General features: G+C 40.7%; 1 protein-coding gene across 1 annotated transcript in view; it reads left to right on the top strand.

Annotated features, from left to right (window-relative positions):
* Positions 1-24,543, top strand: part of Dennd1a (DENN domain containing 1A) — a 1,920,886-nt gene that overhangs the window by 355,663 nt on the left and 1,540,680 nt on the right.

Raw genomic sequence — 24,543 nt, 5'->3', positions numbered from 1 at the left:
GAGCAATAAGACAACAAAAGGAGATCAAGGGAATACAAATTAGAAAGGAAGAAGTCAAACTCTCACTATTTGCAGACGATATGATAGTCTACATCAGTTACCCGAAGAACTCTACCAGGGAACTCCTACAGCTGATAAACACCTTCAGCAAAGTGGCAGGATACAAGATTAACTCAAAAAACCCTGCAGCCCTACTATATACCAATGACACATTGGTGGAGAAAGAAATCAGAGAAACATCACCCTTAACAATTGCCACAAACAACATAAAATACCTTGGGGTATCACTAACCAAAAAATGTGAAAGACCTGTACCATAAGAATTTTGAGCCTCTAAAAAAAGAAATTAAAGAAGATACCAGAAAATGGAAAGATCTCCCATGCTCTTGGACAGGTAGGATCAACATAGTAAAAATGGCAATCTTGCAAAAAGCAATCTACAGATTCAATGCAATCCCCATCAAAATCCCAAGACAATTCTTCACAGACCTTGAAAGAACAATTCTCTCTATGGAGAAACAAAAGTCCCAGGATAGCCAAAACAACCCTGTACAATAGAGGAACTTCTGGAGGCATCACCATCCCTGATTTCAAGCTCTATTACAGAGCTATAGTCCTGAAAACAGCTTGGTATTGGCACAAAAATAGACTGGTAGACCAATGGAATAGAATTGAAAACCCTGATATTACCCCACACACCTATGAATACCTGATTTTTGACAAACAATCAAATTTATACGATGGAACAAAGAGAACATCTTCAACAAATGGTGGTGGCATAACTGGTTGCAGACATGTAGAAGACTGCAGTTAGACCCAAGCCTATTGCCTTGCACAAAACTTAAGTCAAAATGGATCAAAGACCTCAACGTAAAGCCAGCTACACTGAACCTATTAGAAGACAAAGTGTCCTTGAATTAATTGGTACAGGAGACCATTTCGTGAACATTACACCAGTAGCACAGACCCTGAGGTCAACAATTAATAAATGGGAACTCCTGAAACTGAGAAGCTTCTGTAAGGCAAAGGAGACAGTCAGCAAGACAAAATGGCAGCCCACAGACTGGGAAAAGATATTCACCAACCCCACATCTGTTAGAGGGCTGATATCCAAAATATACAAAGAACTCAAGAAGCTAGTATCCAAAACACCAAACAATCCAATTAAAAAGTGGGGTACAGAACCAAATAGACAATTCTTAATAGAGGAATCTAAAATGGCTGAAAGACACATAAGAAAGTGTTCAACATCCTTAGCCATCAGGGAAATGCAAATCAAAACAACTCTGAGATACCATCTTACTCCTGTCAGAATGGCCAATGACAGTTCATGCTGGAGAGGATGAAAGGGGAACACTTCTCCACTGCTGGTGGGAGTGCCAACTTGTACAGCCACTTTGGAAATCAGTATGGCGACTCCTCAAGAAAATGGGAATCAGTCTACCACAAGATCCAGCAATTCCACTCTTAGGCATATACCCAAAAGAAGCACATTCATACAACAAGGACATCTGTTCAACCATGACTATAACAGCACTATTTGTAATAGCCAGAAACTGGAAGCAGCCTAGATGCCCCTCAGCCGAAGAATGGATAGAGAGAATGTGGTACATTTACACAATGGAAAACTACTCAGTGGAAAAAACCAATGGAATCTTGAAATTTGCAGGAAAATGGATGGAACTAGAAGAAACCATTCTGAGCGAGGTAACTCAATCGCAAAAAGACAAACATGGTATGTACTCACTCATATGCAGATTTTAGACATAGAGTAAAGGATTACCAGCCTACAATCCACACTGCCAAAGAAGCTAATAAACAAGGAGGGCCCTAAGAGAGACATACATGGTCCCCTGGAGAAGGGGAAAGAGTCAAGATCTGCTGAGCAAAGTGGGAGCACGGGAAAGGGGGGGGGAGCTAGGAGAATGAGAAGGGGAGAAGAGGAGGGATGCAGAGGACATGAGGGAACAGAAAGTATGAGTCAGGGGAATAATAGATGATAACAAGAATGGAGATATCATAATAGAGGGAGACATTTTTGGTTTACAGAGAAATCAGGCACTAGGGAAATGTCTGGAGATCTACAAAGATGACACCAGCTAACAATCTAATCAACAGAGGAGAGGCTACCTTAAATGCCTTCCCCCTGATAATGAGATTGATGACTAACTTATATGCCATCCTATAGCCTTCATCCAGCAGCTGGTGAAAGTAGAAGCAGACACCCACAACTAATCACCAAACTGAACTGAAACCCAGATTCAGAGAAGGATGAGTGAAGAGCACAGGGGTCCAGACCAGACTGGTGAAACCCACAGAAACAGCTGAACTGAACAAGGGAGAGCTCTTGGTCCCCAGACTGATAGCTGGGATACCAGCATGGGACTGATCCAGACCCCAGGAACATGGGTTTCTGTGAGGAAACCTCGAAAATCTACGGGACCTCCTGTAGTAGTTCAGTACTTATCCCTAGCATAGGTGTGGACTTTGGGAGCCCATTCCATATAGAGGAATACTCCCTGAGCCAACACACACTAGGGTGGGCCTAGGCCCTATCCCAAAGGATACAATAGACACTGATGACACCCTATGGAAGGCTTCACCATCCAGGGGGAGCAGAAAGGATATGTGATAGGGTTTTGGTTGCGGGGGTGGTGGTAGGGGAGAAGGGAACTGGGATTGTTATGTAAATCAATCCTGTTTCTATTCAAATAAAAAAAAGTTGAAAAAATAAAATAAACAAATAAAAGTACAAGATACATTGGGAATCAGGAATGCCCCCAATAGCAAGAGGAAAACTAGTATAAACATAAAAGGTAAAAGGCCTTGAAGGCATTACCACAAAAACTAATGTGAAGTAGAAGGGAGCAAAGGTGAAACATTAGCAGAACCTTAGTGACCACCAGCCCCCCTCATACTGAAGTCACAAGAAGACAAACATGTATGCAATTGGAGTCCCAGGAAGTGGGGAAGACAAATAGTTTATAGTCAGATTTCAAAAGTTTTGATGGAAGTGAAAAACTAAAAGCTCTGAAAACTTAGTGAGTGTGGTGCTTTGTATAAATGCCTCTCATAAGTCTCAGCATTTGAATACTTAGACTCTATAGTTGACTGTTTGAGGACATTAGGTGTGGCCTTGCTGGAGGAAGTATGTCATTTGGGAGAGGTTTCAAAAGATTTGAAACTATTTCAAGTTAGCTCCCTTTGCCTCCTGCTGTGGATCAAGATGTGGGCTCAGCTGGTTCTCCAGCTGCCTGCCACCAAGCCTTTCCTCCTCCATAAATGACTCTTAACTCTCTGGAACTAGATGTCCAATTATAAGTAGCCTTGGTCATGGTGTTTTATCACAGCAAGAGAAGTGTAACTAAGAGAGTAAGCCTGATACAAACACACTGGACTGAACAGTACCCAGACAGTGGTACATTGTGATGATCTCTCAGAGCCAGTGATAAGAGACAAGTTTAAGTTAGCTAGAGAAAAGGGGGGAAAGTTTGTAAGAAAGATGTCTTTCCAGCAGGCTTTTTGTCAGGAATCATGTCAGCCAGAACTTAGTGGGATAATACTTTTTAAGTTATGAAAAAAAAAAAAACAGATTTTGAATCTAAGTACTCTTTATCCCCCCCCCATAAAAGATTTTTTTACAGTTTAAAAAAAAAACTAAGAGAAATGCTTGTCAGCAGATCTGAGCTATAAGAAAAAAGGGGGCTGAAGAAGAGAGATGGCTTTGTGGTTAAGAGCATTGGCTGCTCTTCCAGAGGTCCTGAGTTTGATTCCCAGTAACCATAAGGTGGCTCACAACTATCCGTAATGAGATCCGGTGCCGTCTACTGCCCTGTAGGCAGATATCTAGGCAGAACACTGTAATCTAATAAATAAATATACTTTAAAAAAAATGTCAAAAGAAGCTCTTGGGGTGGGGCAGGGGTAGGTACTAACATAATGAAGCATATATGACAAAGGTGTGAAGACAGCCAAAAATGGTAAGTGTGTAGGTCAATGTAAAAAGCCTATCTTCTCAGTTTTTAATTTTTATGAAAATAACCAAGTATTCAGGTAAAAATAACAACATATTATGTGTTGTTACATAAACAGAAGTAAAATACATGACAGCAGGTTCACAAAGTACAGCATGAAAGCATGCTTCCTTGGCTTTTATGTTCTATAGAAATGTTGAAATGTCTGTGATGTTGTTGAAGGTGGACAGTATCAAGTCAAAGATCCTTATTGTTGACTCAGAAATCACCAGAGGAGAAAGAAGACAGGGTCATACAACTAGCCAACCAATGCTGAGTGTTCAGTATTCTCCAGGAAGAATAAAAGAAGCACATACAGCCTGGTAGTGGTGGTACACACCTTTAATCCCAGCACTTGGAAGTGAGAGGCAGACGGATCTCTGAGTTTGAAGCCAGCCAGGGCTATGCAGAGAAACCCTGTCTCAAAAAAAAAAAAAAAAAAAAAAAAAATCAAAACTAAAAAAGAAGGAAGAAGCAGCAGCAAAAGCAGCACACACAGACAAAACAAACAAAAGCAAAACACCATGCCTGGGTCCCTGGAGTCAGGTGTGTGGGCAAGTCCTCTAAACATAAGTATATGAATGACTAGAACCACACCACACATCTAAATACTTCATTTAAGCAGTTAATTACAGAAACTCCACTATGTGTATATGGTATGTATATTGTTTGTACATGTGTTTGCTGTATGTACATGCACATGGAGGCTGGTTGACAATCTTTCCTCATTGGCTTTCCACCTTTTTTAAATTTCTTTAAATGTGTATGGGTGTTTTACCTATGTGTATATCTATATAACATGTGCTGCAGTTCCAAATAGGCCAGAAGAAGGTATTGGATTCCCTAGAACTGTAGTTATGAATAGTTGTGGGTTGCCATGTGGGTGCTAACAGTCAAATCCAGATCTATCTCTCTAGCCCCCACCTAATTTTTTTTTTGAGACAGGGCTGTCACTGAACATGAAGCTCACTGATTCAGGTGGACTGGCTGGCCAGTGAGCTCCAGAGAGTCACCAGTCTCTGCCGTAGTCCCAGGACTGTGGTTACAGATGTCTGTTGCCACATCCAACTTTTCCTTAGGTGCTGGGTATCCAAACTTACCTCATTGTGCTTGCTTATTGAGCCATTTCCCCCACCCCATGAATTTCTCTTTAAAATAAAGATTAAGATTAAAAAATGAAAGAACGGGCCTAGGAGAGATGGTTTAACATTTCAAAGAACTTACAACTCAATCATAAAAACCAGAGTTTGGATCACAGCACCATCAACCACATAAGGTGACTCACAAGCACCTGTAACTCCATCTCCAAGCAGTCCAGTGCCCTCTTTTGGCTTCTGTAGGTACCCATACACACAAGTGTGTACATACATTCACATAGACATGCCACATAAATAAAAAATGTTTAAAATAATGAAAACTTATATCTTGTAGTCACTCATCAAGAGAGTTGAGGAGAAGAGGCCAATTTTCCATTCAGAGGAAAGTGAGACTATCTGACATGCTCCCCTTTCTAGGAGGGTGTTCTTGAGAGGGTTACTTCTAAACAATAGTTTGCCCCGAGTATAAGACAAATGTGACATGAAATAAAGGGAGGGTTATTGAGGGAAGGAAGGGACCCAGCAAGAGGGGTCATATCAATGGGGAGGACCCGTGGGTAGGAAGGATAAGGACAGCACATGAAAATGTCTTCATGAGACCCATGTGCTATATATAAACCTAAAGATTAATTAAAAATAGGGGTTACAATGAAAACCATATTAAGATTTATGGAGAAATACCCAAGCTTCATGTTTAGTTGAACATCGCAATGGTGTTGTGTGGTTGTCATGTGACCCAATGTGATGTTGTCGGAAAGATTCTTCATGTCTGGTACTCTTTCCAAAATGTATTCTAATTATGTAAAAATGATACATACTCACATTTTGGAACATTCTACAAAATACCTGGTCAGTATGTGTCAGTGTCATAAAAGACAGACTGAGAAACAGTCATTCAGCAGAGCAGATAAAGCATGACAGTGAAGTAGAGGGGGGGGGGGGACCCTGAGATAGAAAGGAACAGAGGAATCACAATAGGACTGAGAGTTCAGCTCAGAGCAGTGCACCAACTGAACTCCTAGTTTGGATGGACTTCCAATGACAATATAAGAAACATCAGGGGAAAAGCTGAGTGAAACACATGTGGGTATTTGTACTATTCACAACTTTGTGTAATCTGCAAAATACCAAAATAAATGCTTGATTAAAAAAAAAAACAAAGTTATTAGGAATATATTTATGGCAATTTAGATAGATGCACAAATTACTTCAAACCCATAAATCTAGAAAGTGACTCAGGAAGAAAAGATGTAAATGTTATTATCCTGTTAAAAACAAGTTGCATTTTTGATTAAAACTTTTGAAGACAAATACAATTATACATAGTTTTTCAGAAAATTGAGGCAAAAGGAACAACCCCCAGTTTTATTCCATGAATTCAGCATTATCCTGAGATCAAAACAAAACAAAACAAATTTATAAAATAAAACTGTAGACTGACATCCTTTATAATATAAGATATGAGATTTTACAGAAACAGCTGACCTGAACAAGGGAGAGCTCTTGATTCCCAGACTGATAGCTGGGAAACAAGCATGGGTCTGATCCAGACCCCCTGAATGTGGGTGTCAGTGAGGAGACCTCAGAAATCTATGGGGCCCCTTGTAGTGGATCAGTACTTATCGCTAGCATAAGAATGGGCTTTGGGAGCCCATCCCACATGGAGGGATACTCCCTGAGCCTAGACACAAGGAGGTGGGCCTAGGCCCTATCCCAAAGGATATGACAGACTCTGAAGACCCCCTATGGAAGGCCTCACTCTCCCTGGAGAGCAGAAAGGGTAGGGTATAGGATAAGAAGGGTGTTAGTTGGAGGGGTAGGGGAGGAGGAAAGGGAGAGGGACCTGGGATTGACATGTAAAATATTCAGATTATATAAAAATTTCTTTAAAAAAGATAATGAGATTTTAAACAAAATACTAACAAATTGAATCTAGTAAATAAAAAGACTAAACACAAGTTAATATAGATTGGAAATCAGTTTGCGTAATCTGCCCAGTCAAAAGGCTAATAGAGAAAACTAGATCAAGAGAGCTACAAAAAACACATGTATTTTAGGAAAATTTCAAGACCCACTCATATGAAAGCTCTTAGCAAGTGGGACTACTGATGTCAAGAGGACCATCTAGGAAAGACTATTCACATCATGCCTGGTGGGAGAACTGGGGGGTTTTGATTCCATTGTTCAACCTGTCTATTTTTGTGCCAATACCAAGCTGTTTTCAGGACTATGGCTCTATAATAGAGCTTGAAGTCAGGCATGGTGATGCCTCCAGAAGTTCCTTTGTTGTACAGCGTTGTTTTGGCTAGCCTGGGTCTTTTGTTTTTCCATATGAAGTTGAGTACTGTTCTTTCAAGGTCTGTGAAGAATTGTGTTTGGATTTTGATGGGAATTGCATTGAATCTGTAGATTGCTTTTGGCAAGATTGCCATTTTTACCATGTTGATCCTACCTATCCAAGAGCATGGGAGATCTTTCCATCTTCTGGTATCTTCTTTAATTTCTTTCTTTAAAGACTCAAAGTTCTTACTATACAGGTCTTTCAAGTTTTTAGTTAGCGTTACCACAAGATATTTTTATGTTGTTAGTTGCTATTGTAAAGAGTGATGTTACTCTGACTTCTTTCTCAGCACATTTATCATCTGTATATAGTAGGGCTATTGTTTTTTTTAGTTAATTTTGTATCCTGCCACTTTGCTGAAGGTGTTTATCAGCTGTAGGAGTTCCCTGGTAGAGTTTTTCTGGGTCACTTATATAAACTATCAAGTCATCTGCAAATAGTGAAAGTTTGGCTTCTTCCTTTCTAATTTGTATCCCCTTGATCTCCTTTTGTTGTCTTATTGCTCTAGCTGGAACTTCAAGAACAATATTGAAGAGCTATGGAGAGAGTGGACAGCCTTGTCTTGTTCCTGATTTTAGAGGAATCATGTTGAGTTTCTCTCCATTTAGTTTGATGTCAGCTGTTGTTTTACTGTATATTGTTTTTATTATGTTTATTATGTTATCCCTGATCTCTCCATGACCTTTATCATGAAGGGGTGTTGAAGTGTGTCAAAGGATTTTTCAGCATCTAGTTAGATGATCATGTGGTTTTTCTTTTGTAGTTTGTTTATATGGTGGTTTACATTGATAGATTTTTTGTATGTTGAACCATCCCTGCATCCTTGCGATGAAGCCTACTTGATCATGGTGGATGGTTTCTCTGATGTGTTCTTGGACTTTATTTGCCAGTATTTTACTGAGTATTTTTGTATCAGTGTTCATGAGGGATATTGGTCTGTAGTTCTCTTTCTTAGTTGTGTCTTTGTGTGGCTTAAGTACCAAGGTAATTGTAGCCTTGTAAAAAGAGTTTGTCAATAACCTTCTGCTTCTATTCTGTGGAACAATTTGAGGAGTATTGATATTAGCTCTTCTTTGAATTTCTGGTAGAATTCTGCACTGAAGCCATCTGGCCCTAGACTTTTTTTGGTTGAGAAAATTTTGAGGACTGCTTCTATTTCATTAGGGTTTATATATCTGTTTAAATTGCTTATCTGTTCTTGATTCAATTTTGGTAAGTGATAACTGTCCAGAAAATTGTCCATTTCCTTTACATTTTCAAATTTTGTGGAGTACAGGTTTTCAAAGTATGACCTGAGGATTCTCTGGATTTACTGGGTGTCTGTTGTTATGTCCCTCTTTTCATTTCTGATTTTGTTAGTTTGCATGTTCTATCCTTGCCATTTGGCTAGTTTGGATAAAGGTTTGTCTTGTTTATTTTCTGGAAGAACCAACTCTTTGTTAGAATGATTCTTTGTATTATTTTCTTTGTTTCTACTTTATTGATTTGAGTCCCCAATTTGATTATTTCCTGATGTCTATTCCTCCGGGGTGAGTTTGCTTCTTTTTGTTCTAGAGCTTTCAATTGTGCTGTTAATTCTCTAGTGTGACTATTCTCCAGTTTCTTCATGTGGGCACTTAGTGCTGTGAACTTTCCTCTTAGTGCTGTTTTCATAGTGTCCCATAAGTTTGGGTATGTTGTGTCTTCATTTTCATTGAATTCTAGGAAGTCTTTATTTTCTTTATTTCTTCCTTCACCCGGGAATGGTGTAATTGTGCATTGTTCAATTTCCATGAGCTTGTAGGGTTTCTGCAATTTGTGTTGTTGTTGAATTCTAACTTTAAAGCTTGGGGGTCTGATAAGATACAGGGGGTTATTCCAATTTTTTCGTATCTGTTGAGGTTTACTATGTTGCCAAGTATGTGGTCGATTTTAGAGAAGGTTCCATGTGGAGCGGAGAAGAAGGTATATTGTTTTGTGTTTGCATGGAATGTTCTATAGATGTCTATTAAACCCAATTGGTTCATAACTTCTGTTAGTTCTTTTTTTTTTTTTAAGTGTCTGTCTGGTTGTCCTGTCTAGTGGTGAGAGTGGGGTGTTGAAGTCTCCCAATATAAGTGTGTGAGGTTTTATGTGTGATTTGAGTTTTAGTAATGTTTCTTTGAGTTTTAGTAATGTTTCTTTTACGAACATGGGTGCTTTTTTATTTGTGGCGTAGATGTCCAGAATTGATACTTCATCCAGATGGATTTTTCCTGTGATGAATATGAAATGACCTTCTTCTATTTTGATTGATTTTAGTTTGACGTCTAATTTGTTAGATATTAGGATAGCTACTACACCAGCTCATTTCTTGGGTCCATTTGATTGGAAAATCTTTTCCCAACCCATTACTCTGAGGTAGCGACTGTCGTTGAAGTTGAGGTGTGTTTCTTGTATGCAGCAGAAGGATGGATTCTGTCTTCGTATCCATTCTGTTAGCCTGTGTCTTTTTATAGGTGAGTTCAGACCATTAATATTGAAAGAAATTAAGGATCATTGAGTGTTGGTTCTTGTTTGTTTTTAATTTGGTGGTGGTGGTGGTATTGTGTGTGGATTTACCTTGCTTTTTCTTTTGGCGTTTGATAAAGTGGGATTATATATTGGTTATGTTTTTGTGAGTGTAGTTAACTTCGTTAGGTTGGAGTTTTCCTTCCAATACTTTCTGTAGGGCTGTATTAGTGGATAAGTATTGCTTAAATCTGGTTTTGTCATGGACTATCTTGTTTTCTCCATCTATAGTGATTAAAAGCTTTGCTGGATATAGTAGTCTGGGCTGGCATCTGTGATCTCTTAGTGTTTGTACAATATCTATCCAGGACCTTCTGGCTTTCAGAGTTTTCATGGAGAATTCAGGTGTAATTCTGATAGGTTTGCCTTATATGTTACTTGGTCTTTTTGCTTTGCTGCTCTTAATATTCTTTCTTTATTCTATATGTTTGGTGTTTTGATTATTATGTGCCGAGGGGACTTTTTTTTTGTGTGGTCCACTCTATTTGGTGTTCTGTAGGCTTCTTGTATTTTCATTGGCATGTCTTTCTTTAGATTGGGAAAGTTTTCTCCTATGATTTTATTGAATATGTTTTCTGCACCTTTGCCTTGGGTTTCGTCACCTTCTTCTATACCTATTATTCTTAGGTTTGGCCCTTTCATGGTGTCTCATATTTCCTGGATATTTTGTGTTAGGGATTTGTTGGGCTTAAGATTTTCTTTGGTTGATGAATCTATTTCTCCTAGTGTATTTTCAATCCCTGAGATTCTCAGTTCCATCGCTTGTATTCTGTTGGTTATGTTTGCATCTGTAGTTCCTGATTGTTTACCCAGCTTTTCTAATTCCAGCATTCCCTCAGACTCTTTTGGGTTTTTGTTTTGTTTTGTTTTGTTTTGTTGTTACTTATTTCGTTTTGTTTTGTTTGGCTCTATTTCATCTTTCAAACCTTGCACTGTTTGAATTGTTTCTTGCAATTTTTGGTTTGTCTTTTCCTCCATTTCTTGCATTTTTTGTTTGTTTTTCTTCCATTTCTTTGAAGAATTTTCTCATTTCCTCTTTTAGGGTCTCTATCATCTTCATGAAGTTGTTTTTAAGGTTGTTCTCTTCTGCTTTATCTGTGTTAGAATGTTCAGGTCTTGGTGGTGTAGAGTCCCTAGACACTGGTGGCGTCATACTGGTTTTTCTGTTGTTGAATGTGTTCTTATATTGTCATCTTCCCATCCCTTCTTTCAGTGGGTGCAGGTGAGTCCAGTACTCTGATGGGTCTAATGATGGGTCTGAGACACTCTCTTTCCCGGTGGGTGAAGGTGAGACTAGCACTGCAATGTCAGCAGACTTTGGATGGCTTGATTCGGGGGTGGGGGAGTGACCTTCCTGCAGTTCCCAGGCCCACTGAAAATGAGATTTTAAAGTGCCATTTAAAATGCCATGTAAAATATAAAATACATTTAACAACAGCAAAAATGTATGCTGTAAGCTATAAAACATTTGAGAAAAAAATTTGAAAGACCTAAATAAATGGAGAAATATTCCATGTTTTAGATTGGAAGACTCAATATTTTTTTACTCAATATTTTTAAGATGTTAATTTGCCTAAATTGATCTATAGATTCAATATAATTCCAACCCAAATTCCAGATGGCTTTTAAAAAAGAAAAAGGAAAAGAAAACTTGACAAGCTAATTCTAAAATGTGTGTGTGTGTATATATACATGTATGTATATATGTATATATATGTATGCTAAAGAACTAGAATAGCCAAGACAGCATTGAAAAAGAAAGCTAAAGCTGCACGACTTTTATTACCTGCCTGTGAACTTACAACAATGTGACATAACCAAGGTAGTGTAGATGGACACCCAGCTCATAGACTCAGGAGGAATTCAAAAGGAGACCTTCCCATGAGCACAGGGGCATGGTCTTGTCTGGGTTTTCTTTCCCCCAAATAAATGTGCTTAAACAGCTAGATGTCATTATGGAGAAAAAAATATTAGGTCAAAACAGATTAAACATTGAAACATAGAAGCTAAGACTACAAAGCAAGTAAAAGAAGAAAACATGAATGCGAGATAGGCAGAGGTCCCCTAGCTAGCTCACCAAAGGCAGCATAAAAGAAAAAATCACGAAGTAGATCTCACGATGGTAAATCCTTACCTCCTACAAACACTGGCATTTCATAGAGAGACAAGCTACAGGCCTAGAAAATATTCTTAGTAGTTCTATCTTTAAAGAAAAAAGCTTAGAGACAGGAGAGTTTGCTCAGTAGATTAATGTGATTGCTGCCAAACCTAACCACCTGAGTTTGTCCAGAGCACCCATGGTAAAGGGAGCATATTGTCCTCTAACCTCACACATTCACACATACATTGTGACACATGTGCAGCGCCTCTTCCCAAACACACAAAATAAATAATTGTAATTGAAAATTTTAAAGAAAGAGAAGGTCACTGTCCAAAATATGTAAAGAAACACTAAGACTCATGTGAGAACCCAGTAATTAAAGTGTGCAAAAGTATGCAAAAGTAAGAAGAACATCACAGAGATGATCACTTAGCCTACAACCACATGGAAAGATATGTAGCATCATTAGGTAGAGGGTATAAATTAATACCACAATGATGGATGACTTACTCATGCTAAAATAGAAACTTAAAACTCTACATCTTATACATATGTTTACTCTATGACCAAACATACTAGGTATCTGTTGAGGAAAATGAAAACTTGTATACATACAGATAAATGAATACTTTCAGCAGCCTTGTTCATAATTACCCCAATTTTAAAAAAGATCCCCATGTCCTTCATCAGATAAATGTATAACCAATTCGTGAATGCTCATAAAATGTAATCCTACTCAGCAGTCAAAAGAAACTACTGATTTATCCATCAAAATAGATATCACCACTATTTTATGATTAGTGAAAGGATCTACTAGGAAGACATTCTGCTATAGATACAGCTAGAGGTAGACATCAGATGAGAAGATTTCCAGGACTTGATTGCCCAAAAGAAATAGGAAGGGGATGGAGTTGTTCTGTATCTTGATTGTCACAGTGGACATATATTTGTTTCAAAACTGTATAGGAGCTGGGGAGCTAGCTCATCTGGTAAAGTGCTTGCCACTGGATCAAGAGCACCTGAGTCCAGTCCCTAGAACCCTGCTTTAAAAGCCAGTTGAAGCAGCTCACACTTGAAATCCCACCAATGGAGAGGTGTAGAAGGGTGTCTGGGGCTCATTGCCCAGCCAGCATAGCCTGATCAAGCAAGCCCCCAGGTCCCAAAGAGATCCTATTAGAAAACAAGGTGGCCCAGATATGTCTTTGAATTCCAGGCCAGCCAGAACTACTTCGTGTGACTCTGTCTCATTAAACACACATACACACAACAACAACAACAAAAGGTAGACTTCTGAAGAACAATGCTGTAGGTTGACCACTGTCTTATGCTCAAATGTGCATGCACACACACAAACTAGAACTATTCATTGCAAGTGATGTGTTGTAACATGTATATCACACCCCAGTAAGGCTGACTTTAAGGACTGACACCACAACTATTTTTTAATTAGTTTTTAGGTTCACTTTTATTTTATTTGTAAAATTGTATTTATTTACCTGCATGTATGCCTCTATACCACATGTGTGCAGTGCTTTCAAAGGCTAGAAGAGGACATTGAATATCCTATAACTTGAGTTACACACAGGTGTGAGTCACCATGTAGATGTCAGGAACCAAACACAGGTCCTCTCCAAGAGTAGCCAGTGCTCTTAAACACTTAGCCATCTATCTCTCCAGGCCTGGCACCAGAAGTATTGTCTGAAATGAGTAACAACTTGCCTGGAGCTGTTACCACAGCTCATGGGCATAGGAAGTTAACACAGATCTGCCACAACACCTGCAAGTTCCCCTTCTAGGTGCAGGTGTCCAATGGGCTTTTTGATGAGTGTGAGTGGCAGTGCTGCTCATGGCATACAATAACTGGCTGCAGGCTGAAGGTGACATTTACGTAGATAAACTGTTGTAGCCTTTATTTCTTTATCACTAAGTCATAAACTAACAAACTCAGTATTCACAAAACATGTGAATGACTCTTAAATATCTTACAATGAGTGAAAAGAAACCAGAGTCAAGAGGATAGACATTATTTCATTCATGAACATTGTAGAGAAGAGAGAGATGGCCCAGAGGAGGCAGCCTGGGTAGAAACACCTCAGGGGCCACTGGTAGGGTGAGGTAGCAGCCTGTCCCTGATCTTGGTGAGATCCAACTGTCAAAACTCATCAGACTACCCTTCAAAACTGCACACATTCTCTTACCATAAGTTTTGACTTCATAAAGTTAAAGAGAAGAGGCCTTAAAAATTAATTTAGAAAGGGTTCCAGTACTGAGCTTGTGGGCCAGCTGAGTCCTTGTGATTTATTAAATTGAGCAAAGGGTAACTTTGGAGCAGGGTGGCTCTTGATTTCTATAGCTGCTGTGACCATTTACTTGTGGCTCTGTTAACTTTTCCACCCTTATGTAATACCTCCTACTTTGCTAGTTTCTATGAAACTTTCAATATACTGTTTCACTGACAATATTGCATTGTTTCCTAACTGTGATTTAAAGTCAGCTTACAGGCTTCATGTTCATCTCAAGCCCTCCTGGAATCTCTTAATGCCATGTTCCTCCAGAAGCCAAGATTCCCCTATCCCTAGAGATGTGCTGAGTGTTCTGTGGATGATCCCAGCCATGTACATGCAATAGCATGTTGTATTGTAGAAGTGGAGGACTAGGTCCTCCTCCAGATCTGGTCCCTTAGCTGTGTTTGCACATATTAGTACTGTCTAATGGACCATTTACTGATTCAACAGTAAGCATTTAATGGGCACTGGCTCTGATCCAGGTGTTACAATTAAGATGCCACTTTTCTCCATGAGGTCATGGGCTGGTTGGTGTGAGCTACTGGATAGCTGGGTGGCTTCTTTAGTCCCTGCTTCTTCAGTTGCAGCCCACTCTCATGTTGTCAGTGAAGACATAATCCAGCACTCAAGTACCACTCCCTGATTCACAGTCCTATGATGATGTCTCGTTTTCCTAGGTGTGACGTTAAAGGGCCACATATAGCTGTTTTGAGTCCAGTCAGCTGACCTCTCCTGCCTCATCTCTTGTCACCCTCCTGCCTACCTTCATTTTATACCAGCAGCTTTGCCTCTGTTCATAGGAGCCCCAGGCATTTCTAGTCAAAGCATCTCCGGTGCATAGGCCAATTTAAGAATGGACATTTTTATCCTTTATTTATTCGACCAAAGGTTTTTGGGTGTGTGCTCAGTATGTTGGGGATCAGGGAACACAGGTACCTAAAAACAAATAAGCATTCAGCATCCTGCCAGCAAAAGGTGAGGTTAACTAGAAGATGGGGCTGAGCCCTGGAACTGTCCATGAGCAAGATGAGCTTGAGAAGAGCATCACAGTCCAACACAGCCATAAGAGACATGTGGGAAGGACAAAAGGTGAGATCAAAAAGTAGAGGAAGGACCAGAGTAGGTGTGGTCAAAAGCACAAGTTTGGACTTCAAATGGGGGCAGTGGGAAATGAACTGAAAATGCCCAAGGTGTGTCAAATTCCGCACTATGATATATCCCAGTCATAAGGAATCTTGCTTTTCACTGTTTCTCAGCTTCCCCAAAATCCAGCCAAAGCTTCCCTCTGTCCCACATCTATAAATATATGCCTTGAGTGTGAGGGATAGTTGCATCAACAGTGCCACTTATATCCAGTGTGCAGTCGTTCATCCTTTCTGACTCTGAGGTGTTACCTTGGTTCTGCACTGGGCTGCCCACCACCAGTGTCCACTCCATTTGTGCATTTCAATCAGGAAGCAAAAGAGCATCATGACCCAGCGCACTTTGGCCAGAGTGTGTGTGTATGATTTGTCAACAATTGAGGGCTTTATGGGGCTTCATTAAAGACGCTGGGGCAGGAGCACTGTGGGACATCAGAAGAGCCCTCAGCAGTAAACCACAACTCTGAGCTTTGGAATGCAGTAAATGTTTAAGAGACTTCCTTCCTTTCATTACTGAATTTTACTTCACTTTTATACCAGTAAAGAGTTGTGTTTTATTGGTTGAAATTTCTTGATTCCGTTTTCCCCAGGTCTGTTTAAAGCTACATTTTATCTTTGAGGATGTTTGGCTCACCATGGAGGAAGTGCTGCCAGCAAATTCAATTAACTGGCAGAGCTCACAGATATTGTACATGGATTTCTTTTTTTTTCCTCCTTTTTCACAACTGCTACATAAACACAGCTGGGTTTAATATTTGTTGTAACAAAGATTTAACTTGAATCATTTTACTCTGGGTAATTAATGCTTGGAATGCTGGTTCCTCTGCTTGCTTTGTAATCCTCCGCGTTTCCTTACTCGTGCTATCTACATAATGAAGTGTGCTCCTCCAGGTCTTCTCCCTGCCTTAAAACTGCTTAATATTTGGCCATTCCCACTAGCGAGCAGATGCTTTTCTTTGCAAGAATTGAATTTCTGTCAGCTCTTTTATGCATCATATGTTTGGAACTGTAAGTGGATCAAGTTGTTCATCACAGCAGGGACACTGCGAAACACATCTATTACACACACTTCCTACCCCCACCCCACTTCCTGTTTTCTTCCCTCACTTGAGGAGATAGAGAGGCCCAGATCCCCTTGGGATATATCTCACTCTGTGTGGATATATCTCACTCTATGTGGATATACCCATGTGATCCACCAAGGATCCAGCCTGACTGCTTCCCTAAGCCTGGAAATCCATATCCCTTCAACCCTGTCTTGTTGCTGAGACAAACTCTGCTTTTATCTTGGTAAACACCAAGCACTTCATTAACTCCCAAATACACACTGAGTTTGGGTCACTAAATAAATCCACTAAGCCCAGCATAATGAGTGACATTCCAGTAGTTGATGCCCTAGAAAATGTTCATTGTAAGCCCATTATTCCTTTTTGATGCTAAAATTGGAGCTTGGGTAATTTTGGCTTTGGAGTTGGACTGATATAGGAAAAAACACTATCTATTAGGACCTACTATGTCCCAGACACTTTTCTAGGAGCTTTGAAAGTCTCAAATTTTGATCTGTGAAACAATTCTATCAAAAAAAAAAAAAAAAAAGGTGAAAGCTACATTTTAGGGATGCTCCTGCTGTGATATGCTCATTCTTTGGCCTTAAATCGAAAGGGCAGGAGTGAACTGAAGCATGCTCTTAATAGGTGTCACCTAGTTTTGCAGGTACTGTTGTTGCACATTCACTGGTCTCCGAAGATATGCATTATGTATATGTATTACAGTCAAGACAGTGAACTGATAAGACAGATTTTGCTTTTGAAGAAAGTCGTTGGTCTTTTGACAAACATCTGTAGTCAACTGGGTTCTACAGTTTTCATTAGAGCTGAGCAGTAGTGTCCTGGATCATGAGAAATCTGAGCCCCACTTTGCTTTTGTTCCCTAGTCTGTTTGTTTGTTAATATTGGTAGTTTAAAAAAAGAGATAGAGGTTATGTTGTTTAAAAAAAAAAAAAAAAGGTATCTAACTTTCCTTTTGAAAGCCCCTCTGCTTTATCAAGGTAACTTACATTTTTATTTTGTATGTTCTGTTTGCAAGAGAATGCTTCTTGGTTTATTCATGTTGACAACTGAAAAGCCTTAGTCCTAATTAAAGGAATTTTCACAAGCACCTTTACTGAACCATTTCATTACGCAGTACTGCACAGATTGCATTGTGAAGCATGGTGATGGTTTAAATCTGACCTTTAACCCTGGACTGCCAGGAGTTTTGTGGGGGAAGCCCTGCTTTGAAACCCCCCCAAAAGCAAACATGCATTTGCCTGTACATATTTAGTTAGAAATCATCTTTTTATTGAATGGCTACTTACTAATTTAAATATGTCACCTTGAACTCAAATCCCCTAATCTTCTATAGTTTGGATAAGATTTTCTAGCTTGGGGGGGGTATTAAAGCTGAGTTGTTTCATAGAAAAACAAAGACAATTTTACTTACTCTAAACAACAACAACAACAACAAAAAAGGATCCTGAACTTTTTTTAGTAGCTAGTGAAAGTAGGAGTCTTTTGGTTTTGTTTTTAAATTACGTTTGTTAATTCCAAGAATAGCATTCTAAGGATGAGAGTTTTCATAGGATGCTCACCAGAACTGTATGGTGTAGTGAAATGAGCCATTCACATAATGAAAATTGATCCTTTTGTCTGACAAAAAGCTGGTTAGAATTGGGACACTTGCCTCTAACTTTCTGACTTACGTTCAACCCATGAGTTGTCAGGAGAGACAGAGGGAACAGAGATTAGGATCCCCAGGGTCACCACCTGCACCACCACAGAGCTCCCATAACTAGCATAGCCCTACACTCCCCCACAGAGAACCAAGAGGTTTGTGGGGAAAATGGGATGCAGAAGACACAATTAAATCCAACTGAGGTCAAGGTCCAACCATGTTCTCAAGAAAGAAATAGAAAAGCAAGAAATGAGAGGAAGCAGTAATGGAGACATATTGGGTTGGGATACAGTAAGCCAGTGTCATGGAAAAGTGCAATTTGCTGCCCTAAGGAACCCTGGCAGCAATGAAAATTAAAGGGCTAACACAGGCTGTGGATAGAACAGACCCAGGCTTGATTCTGGCTTCTGACCACCACTGGACTGCCTGTGAGAAGGGTCTCTAAGCCTCAGTTTCCTCGTCTGTATAGTGGGGATAACAATGTCTACCTCACCCAGCTTTTCTGGTCTTCATCCAATGCTGGGTATGGAAATACTTGCCACCATGTTGTTTACTAACTAGCAAGGTGTTCTGTTTCTCTCTCTTGATTGGTCCCAAGTTCTTTCTAAAGTTATCACTGGAAAGAGAGTGCTGTGAAGTTACCCTCACATGCCAACACTTGCTGTTTCAAATTTGAGAGAAATAACAAAGGGATAAAGAGATTAGCCAGGGGCTGAGGAGATAGATCTGTGGATAGTGTTTGCCTGCAAACATGAGAACCTGAGTTAGGATCCCCATCCACCACTTATTCCAGTAATCTTTGAGCTAGGGAGGCAGAGACAGGAGAGTCCCTGAAGCTTAAGGGCCATTCAGTGTAGCCAAACAGGGTCAGTGAAAGACTATCTCAAAATAAGGTAGGTGGGTTGGGGAGGTGGTTCAGTCAATTAAAGTGCATGTTCACAAATGTAAGGGACAGAGTTTGTATCCCCAGGACCCATATAAAATCCACAAGGGCTTGGTGGCCCACTTGTAATCTCAGAGTACAGGTAGTAAAGATGGGGTCCCCAAAATAAGCTTGCTAGCTAGACTAACCAAATCCATGAGTTGAAGATTCAGCAAGAGACCTTGCTTTGAGAAATAAGATAGAAAGTGATCAATGAAGATACCCTCACATATATACACCAAAAAAAGAAAAGAAAAGAAAAGTGCAGGACAATAAAGAAAGACATCCAGCATTGATCTCTGATCTCAACCAGTTCACTCACCAATAAATAGACTGACTAAGCCGTTTTGTACAGCTAGTGGAAAGAGGCAAAGTGAGGTAGTGTGTTTCCCATCTCTGCAGAGGAGAAAATAGGTCACCCTCTAGACCCAGCCATGACCCAGGGATTTGGGAACAAAGTCTTAATGTATAGTTTATTTAAGAAAGGAGGACAATCAGTTGCTTGGGGGAAGGTGACTGACTCTCTTTCCCTCCTGGTGTTTGATTTGTCAAACTAGCAAACACTGGACTCCAGTGCATACACCCAGTTAGTATAGCTCCTGTGCAAGGCTCGTGCACAGGCTGGCTTGAGCCAGACTTGAGAATAACTGTGTCTCTAGTCAGGTGCTGTGCCTACCCTGCAGATGGCCTTGGTCCTACCTTCCTAAACTGGTCAGTCTATTAGAAAAGAAAGGCCTGAATTGGCTGTTATCAGTTCATCATTTCTTGTTGTTGTTTGATGATAGAGAAAGAAGGTACAGAGAAGCAGGGAAGCCTTGGTCTAATGTGTGGTATCAGACTGAGGATGTAGCATTTGAACAGGGCCATGTGCCATCCAATATGGTATCCACTATTCACATGTGGCCATTTAAATTCAAATTGAATAAAGTAAAATACAATCTTTCTCAGTTGTACTAGGCACATTTCAAGTGCTCTGAGCAGTCTACTTTTGAACAGTATGGGGCAAGAGATAGATTATTCCTATCACTGTATAAAATTCAGGTGGAAATTTTCAAATTGTAGGTTAAGAGGGTAATAATGGTGAGAGCACTCCATATAGGAAATAGTCTATGCCAAAGTCCTAGGGTGGGGGAGAAGTCAAGGGTGACCAGGGAGGCTGGGGAACCTCATCTGAATGACACAGCTCCAGGCCTTGCTGGGACTGTGTTCTCAGGGTTATAACAAAATGGCTGAAATACCCATGTCAGCACTGGTGGCAAAAGGTGGTTAAAAATATCTTGGATATGACATTTTATGGTATGCCATCTTACCTCTTCCACCCCTGGGCCACAAGTTGCAACCAAGTGAGGCGATGTGCCTGTTGTTGAATACTGCTAAGTGTTGCAAGAGTTCTTCCTCCTCCTTCAGGGGAAAAAGACCTGTAATCTGCAGTAACAAAGAGCTAAAGGAAGTTAGGTGTGGTACCACACACCTTTAATCCCAGAATTTGAGAGGGTGGGGGCAGGGCAGAGACATATTTCTGTGAGTTTCAGGCCATCCTGGTCTATGTAGTTCCAGGACAGCCAGGGCTACATAGAGAGACCCTTTAAAAAAATGCTAAAAAGTGATATAATAGGTGGTTATTAGTGTGGAACACCCCACCCCTTTTAACCAGTAGTGAGCTCATTTCTAATGAATGCTAGATTAGAAGGGGCTCACCTCATCCATTTGTCTACAGCTCTATCCCAGCACATCTTTAGCATTGGGTACCAACAAAGGCTTGTGAGCCCTGAAAATGATCTACACAGATAAGGGGCCTCACAGGAGTTTGATGGCTTTTAAAAAAATTATTGGGGATTTTGTTATAGGTTTCAATAAAGAATATTAGTAATAGGATTTGAGGCCTCCCAAATCAAGTAGAAGGCAAAGCTGGTAGTAGGGCTTTGCTAAAATCTGTGGAAGGCTTTGGAATTTGTATTGTATTAGCAGTAGGGAACCCCTGAAGATTTTGGAGGAAGAGTGTCATGATTCAACCTTTTCTTTTCTGGAGGTTCAAGTTCAAGGATGGATTAGAACTGGGAGAAAATAGAGAAGGAAACACCAGCTTAAAGACAGTTCCAGAAGTCCTGGTGGAAGATAACATTTGGACCAATGATAAAACAAAATTCCAGTAGCCTACTGCATCCATTACCAGTTCATAGCCATTGTCCCCAAATCTCTACTGTTCATAAATGGCCAATATAAGGGAACTGAAATTCAATAGGTAGAAAAAATAGGAAGGCAGTCACCAGTTCCAGGCCTTAGCTAAGCAGACTGCACCCCTGTGCTGCAGCCTGAAGAGTCAATGGGGAACTGATGAAGCCACGAGACCTGACAGAGACTAAGGGCCTAGAACAGACACAGCATAGAGGTAGTCTGAGGGACAGCAATGTTGCCCATGTCAAACTACTTACTGTGACTGACTGCTCTCTGCATGTTCCCTTCCACTCATTCGGCATGCAGAGCGTTTGCCTTGCCACTGAGCTAAATCTCATTCAATGGATGGACATCAGTCTGTCCCTTCCTCCCCAACCTGGATCTTTCCCAGCTGAGATCAGCTCCTAACCATGAAGAATGTGGTCCTAGCTTAACTTTCTTCCAAGCAAAGCTGCTGCTGTAGTGCCCTTCCCAAGCTTACTCACTTGCTCCCTTCTACAGGGAGTCATGTACTGGGGGCTCTGGACCTAGCAAGAGATGTGGTAGACAATGGCTCATGGCAGAACCACCTACATGGTCCACAGGCCTAGCTTAGTGGTCAGAAGAGGCTTCACAGATGGGGGCACATCTGGATTCCCCCTTACTCTAAGGCAGTGGCTAATTTGACTATTAAAGAAAGATACCTCACTCTACTTCTTTATTATGAAAATAGCATGCCTTTTTTTTATAAAGGATAAAGCAATTTTATAAAACAAAGTGAAAGTATCCTTAAATAGTTAACAGTTGGTACATGACATTTCTGGTTTTTACTGTACACGTATATACTTACATGAGTTAGTAAATGATTCATGCTATATACACTGCTCTGCAACTTGAGTCCCCCATGCCAACCTCACCACCATCCCCACCCCCACCCCCCTATACCACCACCGCCATCTGAAAGTGTGGTGTATCTTTTCATGTTGGTTTGGAATTCTACCACTCCCAGCACACAGCACTTTATGTTAAAGCTATGATCATTTCATGAACCCTGATGTGGACAATCTTTGAAAGAGTGAATGGATGTCCACAACAGGACAGGTAGGGACAAGAGACAAAGGCTGCATGCATGGGCTGAACTGAAAAGTGATTTTTGTATCAGTGAATCCAGTATAAGGCCAAGCAGGACAGGTGGGAATGAGCCAGTAGGACAGCCTGCCCAGCCTTTCTAAGCAGCCCAGCTATTCCTAAGGTGGTGATAGGGAGGGCCCAGGATTAAAATGGTTGTATTTGGTTATTTTCAAGATTACTAGGACAGCCATAGGTAGATGGCATTGAGAAGAAGGTACAAGCAGACAGCTGACCCAGAGCATGAATGGAGCTGTACCTCACAAGGTCAAGGTCATGTGCACTGAAAGGTGAGAGCAGGTTTGGGGTGATGCTGAGGAGAATTATGTAGCTGTGAGCAGGGTTGAAGAGGTATAGAGTCTGGCCTCTGGCTCAGGAGCTGGCTAGATGGTGCCGCAGTGCCCAAGAGGGATTGCTGTAGAGTGGAACTGTTGAGCACAGTCTTGTGCCCTCTTCCCTTTGTTTTCTGTCTTCCTCCTGTGACAACTGATTAAAGGAGGAAGCCATCCTCACTGACACTTCTTCCACCCCAAATTACCCCTGACAAACCCCTGTGTAGTGATTTGACCAGCACCCCAGGGACACTCAGAGCTAGTTCAGCTTTAGATGTGTGATAGCGGGTTATTTAAGCCTTCCATTTTCTTCCCTTGCTTTTATTTAAGAGACAGAATGCAATTCTGAGCCATTAGATACACATAGACTTGCAGTTTCAAAGTTTGAAGTGCTGTCAGGTCAAGACAAAAGCTTCTCCATGGCTCAGGATGAGCAAGGTCTTCAGAAGTCTTGGCCTAGGTGCTCACGGGGTGTCAGGAGCCTGGAACCACTTGCCTAGCTTCAGACCAGCAGGGGCAGACAGGAAGGCGCACTCCTCTGTTTGCTCAGTTACCATCAGCAACTCCTTCTTTGTGTAAGATGGTAATGAGGCCATTAGGAGAGGCTCACCTGAAGTGCAGCTTGTGAATCCAAGGTAATTAAACACCTCCTGAATGAAAGGGAAAGGCCGGGAAAGGTTAAGTGAGGAATAATCCACAGCACAGGTGGCCCAAGGCCTTTGAGGAACCAGAAGAAGAGCGACAGTGCAGGCACTGTTTCAAAGGATGGAAATGTCACCCTAGTTCTCAAGAGGGACAGGGGTTTTATTATTGGGGGGTGGGGAGTAGGTAATTTTTTTAACATTTTAGCAAAAGATTTTTTTTTTTTTTAAATCCATGGCAGAACCTACCTGGGGCTAAGGGACATGCATCACTCTTCAGGGGCTCTCAGTACTACAGCCTTTTGTGTCTGTGGTCCCAGAAAGGAAAGCACAGCAGAACAATACATGTGCACTGATTTACAGATGCACACATAGTCGCACGCGCGCGCACACACACACACACACACACACACGCACGCTATGATAGATGCCTAACTACTTTCAAATAAAGACTGTACTCTGTTGTCCCTCCCTTTATGGCAGCTGGCCCCTTGACACTTGTTCCTGTCCCTTCTGACTTTGATATAGTCCAGGCAAATGACCCACCCCTCTTGCAACCTCACAGGAGTGCTCCCTTTATTCAGTTAACCATATTTTAATGGCTGACTACATGTTAGCATTGTACTCTGTGACTTCACAAGTCCTTTCAGATGATCTTCACTGCACAAGGTCCAACAACAGAAGACTTTTGCTATTCAGGTTCTTGCCTCTAAACCTCTGCTGTCTCCATACAATGAGTCCTTATAATAGCCACCAGTATTCATCACCCCAAAGCAGAAACTGACAAATAAGATGTGCTGTATAATAGAATATTATTCAACCACAGAAAAAATGAAGACCTCATATATATGGCTATAGAAAATACCATTGTGATACATGGAAGAATCTGGTCACATGGGACTATCTGCTGGTCCTGAAATTCCATGCTCATGACTTAGGAAGCATAGGCAGGGCAGGTAGATGGTTGTCAGGAGAGAGTGAAGCATGAGGTTTTTTCTGGGGGTTGTGAAAATGTTCTAGAATTAGATGGTTGTGATTGTTGTACAATCTTACACTTAGATCACAAAACTCTACTCTATATGAGTGCATTTAGAGATGTGTGAAATATACTACGGCAGACCCTAATGCTGAGGACACTTTGTTTTC

Source organism: Cricetulus griseus, chromosome 6 (assembly GCF_003668045.3).
Source record: "Cricetulus griseus strain 17A/GY chromosome 6, alternate assembly CriGri-PICRH-1.0, whole genome shotgun sequence".
In the NCBI taxonomy this organism is placed as follows: domain Eukaryota; kingdom Metazoa; phylum Chordata; class Mammalia; order Rodentia; family Cricetidae; genus Cricetulus; species Cricetulus griseus.
The sequence above is the reverse complement of the archived record's forward strand: the minus strand, read 5'-3'. Positions and strand labels throughout refer to the sequence as shown.